A 9545-nucleotide genomic window follows, 5' to 3' on the forward strand; every position below is an offset into this window, starting at 1 on the left:
GGCGGTGATCCGGTCCGTGCCCAGGGAATCAGACTAAGTGGCGCTGTATTAGCGGTAGATGTTGGACGACTACGCCACCCGTTGAGTACAGCTAAGGAGCTGCTGCTGCAGGGCAGACCGCTGAGGCCGGTGGTAGGATTGTGCAGCGTGATAGAATAAACCCCAACGGGAGGGGTATGGCCTCAGGGCAGCCGACGTGGATGATGGGGGTAGCAGGAACCACTCGGAGACGGTACGGTGTAGTTCAGGGTCTTTACTGGTGACAAAGATAGACCCTCCCGGAGTACTGGCTATCGATTGGGGCCTGGTCAGTCCTTGAGCAGATGGGATCTCCCCTGGCCAGGCGGAGTTGTAGGCCTCCCAAACTAACTGTACTCTTCTGGCTACCTTGCTAGAGGCGGGTATAAGTAGCCCACGTCCCTGAGTGTACCGTGCGGTGCTCACCCGTATGGCCGGTGACTCGGGGCCTTCTAGTAGCTTCCGCTCCACGACGGCGGTGCTGGTCCCATGCGTGTGACCGTGCCTTCGGGTTTCTTGGCCAGAGGACCTGGAATCCCCTGCCTGACGGATTCTGCTGCTGGGTAGGAGTTAGTCCCCACAGCCTCGGACTCCGGGTCCGGTAAGAAATCTTCTCAGTCAGGGCGAGCTCTGCAGCTGCCAGCCCCTGACTCCTTGTAACACTGCTCCCACAGAGCTCCTGTTGTTTCTTCCCATAGCTGCTTCTCTTCTCTGTCTCTACTTCTGGCATGGCCCAGGAGCTGGGCCCAGCCGGAGCCACAGCTCCCTGTCAGCCCTCCTGGCTGAACTCTCCCTCTGAACTCTCTAACCCTGCCTCAGCCCCAGCTTTTTATATAGGGGAAGTTCTTCCCCTCCCAGGACTGGGCAGGAGGTGTGGCATGCATAGGATTCCTGACCAAGAGACCTCCCACCTGCTCTCAGACATAACATTGCTGTTACTATGGAAACCAGACCCCTGGGGTGCCACATTCCCCCCTAGTGAAATTTAGTACTCCGGGACTAAACATATTTTTAAACATAACAAGGTATAAACAATAATAGTACAATAAGAAAAACATATAAAGATGGTCACGGCGTGTCCGCAACCGGGTGCAGTTTTTGAAGAAAAGCAAGGTGTCCATTTCACTAAAACAGGGAGACGTAACCAGGTAGGGGTCTGTCCTGCCCCGAGTCCTTAACAGTCTTTAGTCCGTCCTGGGTTACGCTCCAACTATGTACAAAGGATTCCCGGTAAATCCACCAAAGACTCCCATAAATTACTAGAAACACATAATTATTTACAGGATATGGCCGCTCTCAGTCCTCGGCCAGTGGGGATAAGGAATGGCTGCTCACAGTCCTCAGCCTGGTTTAAGATAGGGGCACATGGGGAACAATTCACGAATCCCAACGGGGACCATATTTTAATTAGCAGCAGTCCTTGTACCCTTACGGGTAACTATTTACAGCTCTTTATTCACTCTACTTCCCTTCAGTAGCTATGTCCTCTTTGTGCTCCCTCCTGAGGGTAGTCCTCAGACCCGTCCGGGTCCTCTTGGCTTTCCTCGTATTGGTAGTACTGCAGCTCCTCCTCGGTTAGCTGGGTTAGTATCTCTGCGACAGTCCTCCTCCCAGGTGGCCAGGACTTTACCTCCCTTTGGGCTGCCCCGGTTAATTGGGCCACCAGGATGCTCACTTTTTGCTCCTCTGTGAGGGGGTACACCTGGAAGAGGCTATCCAGCTTTTCTCTAAAGTCATGCAGGGTATGTGACTCCCCTGAGTACTGGGGTAGCCAGGCTGCCCCCGGGATATAGGGCATGGTGAAAGGCATGACCGCAACAGCGGTGGCGCTGGCGGGGGTTGAAGCGGTGAAGCTCTCCTCCGTATCCGGCATCCTTCTCCCCCCTAGTGGACCGTGGCCTACCTTGCGATGATCCTTTTCCGTAGGCCGCGGCTCCGCAGTGAATCGCCAGGGTTGAGGACCTTCCGTCGCGCTCCTGTGACGTCGGCGTCTGCTGGGCTCCTTCCAGGACCTTACGCAACGTCCGGACGTAAGGCGGGGCTTCAGTTCTCGCGCGCTTTTGGAGTCCACGCCCCTCTTCTTCCCGCGCGGCGTCTTCAAGATGGCGTCCAACGGCGGGAAAACTCCACGGAAGGCGGGAAGAAGGCTGAAAATGGCGCCGGATGGCGGGAATCTTCACCGATGGCAGGAAGAAGGCTGAAGATGGCGTCGGATGGCGGGAATCTTCACCACTGGTAAGTTTGAACAGTCTTTTTCAGGCACGCAGTACCCGGTGGTTGCGGGCACGAAATCCTGCCGACTACGCCAAAAGTTGACGCGCCCCTGGGCCTGTGTCGCGCTGCGTTGCGCATGCGGGAGCTTACCCGGAGCCGGATCTCTTGAGGGTTGTAGTCTCGTGGCGGTGATCCGGTCCGTGCCCAGGGAGTCAGACTAAGTGGCGCTGTATTAGCGGTAGATGTTGGACGACTACGCCACCCATTGAGTACAGCTAAGGAGCTGCAGCTGCAGGGCAGACCGCTGAGGCCGGTGGTAGGATTGTGCAGCGTGATAGTATAACCCCCAACGGGAGGGGTATGGCCTCAGGGCACCCGACGTGGATGATGGGGGTAGCAGGAACCACTCGGAGACGGTACGGTGTAGTTCAGGGTCTTTACTGGTGACAAAGATAGACCCTCCCGGAGTACTGGCTAGCGATTGGGGCCTGGTCAGTCCTTGAGCAGATGGGATCTCCCCTGGCCAGGCGGAGTTGTAAGCCTCCCAAACTAACTGTACTCTTCTGGCTACCTTGCTAGAGGCGGGTATAAGTAGCCCACGTCCCTGAGTGTACCGTGCGGTGCTCACCCGTATGGCCGGTGACTCGGGGCCTTCTAGTAGCTTCCGCTCCACGACGGCGGTGCTGGTCCCATGCGTGTGACCGTGCCTTCGGGTTTCTTGGCCAGAGGACCTGGAATCCCCTGCCTGACGGATTCTGCTGCTGGGTAGGAGTTAGTCCCCACAGCCTCGGACTCCGGGTCCGGTAAGAAATCTTCTCAGTCAGGGCGAGCTCTGCAGCTGCCAGCCCCTGACTCCTTGTAACAATGCTCCCACAGAGCTCCTGTTGTTTCTTCCCATAGCTGCTTCTCTTCTCTGTCTCTACTTCTGGCATGGCCCAGGAGCTGGGCCCAGCCGGAGCCACAGCTCCCTGTCAGCCCTCCTGGCTGAACTCTCCCTCTGAACTCTCTAACCCTGCCTCAGCCCCAGCTTTTTATATAGGGGAAGCTCTTCCCCTCCCAGGACTGGGCAGGAGGTGTGGCATGCATAGGATTCCTGACCAAGAGACCTCCCACCTGCTCTCAGACATAACATTGCTGTTACTGTGGAAACCAGACCCCTGGGGTGCCACACATCTAGCCCAGGAAATACTTTGTGCCTAGTAGCAGTGTCTGCTAGTCAGCGGATTATCCCGGCTGTTAAGCAAGCTACACCACCTGTAGTTTTGACACTTAATTTTTTCAAAGGAAATGCTTCGGGACCACGGGATACTCAGTGAAGAGCATCAGGAGGCACCCCAAGGCATAGGGGCTGGGACTGTCAGTAGGATGCCTTGCGGTGGACAGCCGACCTCGATCCTTATAAAAGCTTTTTAACTGCAGCAGCTTTAGTGGACGCTACTGGAGCTGGAATTACGCGGCTGCTGGCATGAGACTTGCCCTCCAATAGATCCTTGTAAATGGATTTAAAGTGTATTCATTCAAATTAGAGAGACAATTTAAATTAAAAAGCTTAGAGCTGCCTCCACCACAGGGGGGCTCGCTCTACCCACCAGCGGACAGGCACCAGTATTGGGAGAGGGGGGTTGGTCGTCAGGGTTCACCGTGGCTCTGGCACAAACCCGGCGACACGGAGGTGGCACGGGCAGGAGCGGATTGAACGTGTCGGCTTCTCACTTTTTGGATTTTAGAAGGGCATGACATGCCTATATCTGTGTCTCCCCCTCCTTTTACTCCTCCACCTCTTTTCTTTTCGCATGACTAGTTTGTCAGCTTTTGGACACCTTTGAAGGTGTTTTCTATGTGTTTCTATGTGTTTTTGTTTGCCTGCCATTGGTTTTAACGGTGTTCGTAGGTGTTCGACGAACAGTTCGACGAACAGTTCGGCGAACACACGGGTGTTCGACGAACCGAACCGAACTCGAACACTACGGGGGTGGCTCAACACTACTTATAAATGGGGTTGGGACCATCAGTTGTGTTGTGCAGAAGTCAGGTGGATACACAGCTGATAGTCCTACTGAGCAGACTGTTAGAATTTGTATTATGGCAAGAAAAAAAGCAGCTAAGTAAAGAAAAACGAGTGGCCATCATTACTTTAAGAAATGAAGGTCAGTCAGTCCGAAAAATTGGGCAAACTTTGAAAGTGTCCCCAAGTGCAGTTGCAAAAACCATCAACGCTACAAAGAAACTGGCTCACATGAGGACCGCTCCAGGAAAGGAAGTCCAAGAGTCACCTCTACTTCTGAGGATAAGTTTATCCAAGTCACCAGCCTCAGAAATCAGAGGTTAACAGCAGCTCAGATTAGAGACCAGGTTAATGCCACACAGAGTTCTAGCAGCACACACATCTCTACAACAACTGTTAAGAGGAGACTTTGTGCAGCAGGCCTTCATAGTAAAATAGCTGCTAGGAAACCACTGCTAAGGACAGGCAACAAGCCGAAGAGACTTGTTTGGGTTAGAAAACACAAGGAATGGACATTAGACCAGTGGAAATCTGTGCTTTGGTCTGATGAGTCTAAATTTGAGATCTTTGGTTCCAACCACCGTGTCTTTGTGTGACGCAGAAAAGGTGAACGGATGGACTCTACGTGCCTGGTTCCCACCGTGAAGCATGGAGGAGGAGGTGTGATGGTGTGGGGGTGCTTTGCTGGTGACACTGTTGGGGATTTATTCAAAATTGAAGGCATACTGAACCAGCATGGCATCCACAGCATCTTGCAGCGGCATGCTATTCCATCCGGTTTGCGTTTAGTTGGACCATCATTTATTTGTCAACAGGACAATGACCCCAAACACACCTCCAGGCTGTGTAAGGGCTATTTGACCAAGAAGGAGAGTGATGGGGTGCTACGCCAGATGACCTGGCCTCCACAGTCACCAGACCTGAACCCAATCGAGATGGTTTGGGGTGAGTGAAGGCAAAAGGGCCAACAAGTGCTAAGCATCTCTGGGAACTCCTTCAAGATTGTTGGAATACCATTTCCGATGACTACCACTTGAAGCTCATCAAGAGAATGCCAAGAGTGTGCAAAGCAGTCATCAAAGCAAAAGGTGGCTACTTTGAAGAACCTAGAATATAAGACATATTTTCAGTTGTTTCACACTTTTTTGTTAAGTATATAATTCCACATGTGTTAATTCATAGTTTTGATGCCTTCAGTGTGAATGTACAATTTTCATAGTCATGAAAATACAGAAAAATCTTTAAATGAGAAGGTGTGTCGAAACTTTTGGTCTGTACTGTATATAGTAAAAAAAATAATCACATGTCAAATGTGATCCAACTAAATAAGCGCATGCTAATTGATGCACCTGTGAAGACCTGTTGAGAAATTAGCAGCAAAAATCCATGGTTAGAACACAAGAGATGTGGGAGGAGAGAAAAAATAGAACGCTACAAGGGTTTTTTTTGTTTTGTTGTGGCTATTTTCTCTCCCCTCTTACATCTTTTGTGTTCTGACCATGCATTTTTGCTGCTAATTTCTCAACAGGTCTTCACAGGTGCATCAAATAACATGCACTTATTTCATTGGATCGCATTTGACGTGTCATAGATTTTTTTTACTACATATATTATTAGCTCTGACATGTAGTATGTAACTATGAGTAAGGCTTGCTAAAGCTGAAACACATTGGTTTTTGTGCTCCTGGATGTACTACCATCATCCTTTTAACTGAATTTTCAATAAATCCTGGATTTTATCTACTTAATCTGCTGCCTTCCTGGAATTTCTTTTCTTTGTGTCACATGTACAAGCCTGTTCCTGGGCTAATCCGTGCAAGACTACCAGCTGTATACTGTTACTATGTCTTCGGTGAGCTGACTCTCTCTCTCCCTCTTCTTTGCTTATTAGTACAGGATGGATGACATTATTACATTATCAGGGGCGCAATACATATCTATTTATAGAACTTAGAACGCTACAAAGTTTTTTTTTGCTGTGGCTAAATTCTATAAAGACATACATATTGCGCCCCAATAATGTAATAGTGTCACCCATCCTGTACTAATGTCACCCACACTGGGCCCCTTCCTGGTATAATGTCCTCCATATGGGGGCCCTACTAATAATAACGTCCACCATTATGTGCCCCTTCCATTAATAATGGCCAACATCCTGTGCCCCTTCCAGTATGAATGTTCCCCATCCTGGGCCCCTTCCAATAATAATTTCCAATATCCTGGGCTCCTTCTTGTTATAATGTCCCACTAATATCCTCAATATTAGCCCCTTACTGATATAATGTCCTCTTTCCTGGGTCACTTCCAATATTAATGTCCCCCATCCTGGCGTAATGTCCCCATCCTGAATCTCTTCCAGTAATATATGTTCCCTATCCTGGGCCCCTTCTAGTAATAATGTCCCCCATCCTGGGCTCTTCCTGGTATAATGTCCACCGTCCTGTAATAATGTTCCCTGTTCTGCTCTTGTTCTTTAATACGTTTTTTAAAAAAATATATTTCTTACTTTCCCCCACAACTATGACGTGCAGTGTCCTTTTCTTTCGCTGGCACAGACGCCGGCGACTGACTTCACGGTGCTTGCTATGGGTGAAGTATGAGGTCTTTGCTAAGTGCTGCCATGCCGATGTCAGCAGCCGGCCTCTGACTAGCCTGCGGCATGTTTTGCAGTGCAGGGACCTGGCAGAACTCTGCACTTCAATACATTTCAGCTGAATGTGTGTCCTTGGCTGCACATCCAGATGAAATAGTCACTGGTGTCAGCGGGCCCCCCTCACGCACAGGCCTAGTTGCAGTTGCACCCTCTGCCACTGAGATCATTTTGCCCCTGAGTGCTGCCACTTTTTCCATGTTTGCGGAAGGATGCAAAGTTTAAAATCCAAGTATTGCACCCCAAAACTAAACTTCTGTATAGTGCTGCTTTCTTCTTTCTATAGGTAGATTGATAGATTGATCCATGGAAAAAAAGGCAACAGTTCATCTTCAATTAATTCACTGATAGTGTTTGTCACGCCCACAGGTTGGCACGTGGTTCGTGGACCCACTGTGCTACAGGCAGGGCCGAGCTTGTCGGGTAGGGGCATAGCTAAATGTTCACTGGAACTCCTGAAGGTAGAGTCAGGCTTGAGCTGCAGGTAGCCGCCAGGTACCACTCCCAGGTAGTCCCCGGTACCGCAGCTGCCGATCCCAATGGGTCGGGTTCGCTGGACGGGGTGACATGACCAGAGTCAATGGCGAGCAGGATTCATAGACTGAAGGACAATCCAGATAACGTGGATGTCGGTGATAGGTTGACGTTTGTACACGCAATTAACCGTAAAACAGTTCAGGTACCGCCGACGCGGTTTCAGGGTTTGGGCACAGCCAGAGCGGCCATAGGAATTGTAAACAATATACTAGACTAAGGGAACGGCACCGACAAGGGAATAGCTATAACAGACTAAGGATGGGGGACCTGGCAAGATACAGTTTTGAGGCATGCACCCACATTGCTTTATACCAGTGCTGCTTCAATTCTTGTGTAGATAGATAGTAGAGATAAGCAATTCGATTCTAATCACATCAAATTTGTGTCAAATATTTAAAGATTTTCTAAAATAGGCAAATTTGAGCAATATGCATTCCGCATTATTAGAATAGATGAAAACGGCAGTTGCCAGTTTACACATTGTACAAGATTACATCAGCTAGAAAAGGATTTCATGACCTCGGGTGCAGCCGGGCGGACTTCCCTATAAATCTTTGCAGCTATTACATATGTGATAGCACAGCCAATCATGAGGGAGTATCATAGTCCATTCTCAATTGGAGGAGGTAAAATTAGAGGGACACAGCACATATTAGAAAGTAAGAACTTTATCAGACCTATTGCATAATTTTTTCAAATTACATACAGTGTATTGTGTTTCTTTAAATCTTAATCTATCATGCAAAATACTTTAGTCCCACCCAAGAGGAACAAATTAATAATAATAATTCTATTTATTAATTTTAAAGTGTATACAAATTCATTTTATTTTTAATTGAGAAATAAATCTAAAGTCACAGAAATGGAGCTTATAGCTTCATCATGTGCAGAATGTGCTCAGATGCATTCTTCACTAAAAGCAGTGCATCCTTATACATTTTTTTTTCACATTTCTGCTGGAATTCAACAGAAAAAAAATCTCCATATGCCTTAATGAAATAGGAGGCATATGGTACAGTAGACACAGCATGCCTCTCTATGGCAGTACATGAGCCCTAATTAACACACGCCAATTAGGTTTGACCCGCAAAATGCATGTAATGTTTGCAATTAATAAACCGTCTTTCTGTTTTATTATCAGATCATGAGTAAACACAGAGAAGGTGTGGGAAAGGATGTGAAATCCATTAGAAAATTGTTTGCTTGCTTCCTTCCTTTATCTTCTGTGATAATACTGCAGAACGGATCATTAACAACTTGTAACATACATGACTCCAAAGTAAATGAGTTGTAAAGCAGGGCATTAGGAGTATTTTGCTTGTTCTGCTAATCATTCGTATAGCACATATCAGCTAAATGAGAAGGAGCCGGCAAGAAATAAATATTCATTGGCTGCTTTATAATTACCTTCAATAGACACTGACAAAGACAAATATGTTAGCGGATCAGGATCAGATGAAGGAGCTATGGACTGAACCAATATAATAGGCAGTAATGACATGGTAATCTGACAAGGCTCACTGGACTGGCAGATTTTTGCAGATTATTGGATCTTTTATAATGGTCAATAAAAATGTAGTCATTGGAAGATCAGTACAGATTATAAAAAGCTTTTACTAACAATTGTCAAGATATTCCCAGACTGCACTTTGATTTTGATTTTTTGATCATTTTAGCTGTAAACTATGACATCCGACATAGATAGATTAAAAACTATTTATCTATCTATCTATCATCCATCCATCTTCTAGCTATTATCTATCTATCTACCCATAAACATGAGGGTAGGTGTGTGTAAAGTCTATAAAACATAAATGGTAAGTGGATAAAAAACGTAAGATCATGCATAAAGAGAAGAAAAGAAAAAAGGAAGAAAAGAAAAGGGGAGAGAAACAAAAGAAAAGGTCAGTAAAATACATAAAAAGGCAAGTGTACAAACATATAAATATATATCATATACACTGGCGAAACTGGACTTTCAAGCTCCATATCTCACCATCCACTACTGCTTTGAACTTGAGACTGCCATCATTTTTAGACAATCATCTTAGCTATCTCATACATGAATTTGACTTACAACTATTTTGCAGATGATACAGATTCTTGTCATGTCACTGCATT

This window comes from Phyllobates terribilis, unplaced genomic scaffold (assembly GCF_046119375.1).
Source record: "Phyllobates terribilis strain yellow unplaced genomic scaffold, ASM4611937v1 Scaffold_3__8_contigs__length_932513732, whole genome shotgun sequence".
NCBI classification, from domain to species: domain Eukaryota; kingdom Metazoa; phylum Chordata; class Amphibia; order Anura; family Dendrobatidae; genus Phyllobates; species Phyllobates terribilis.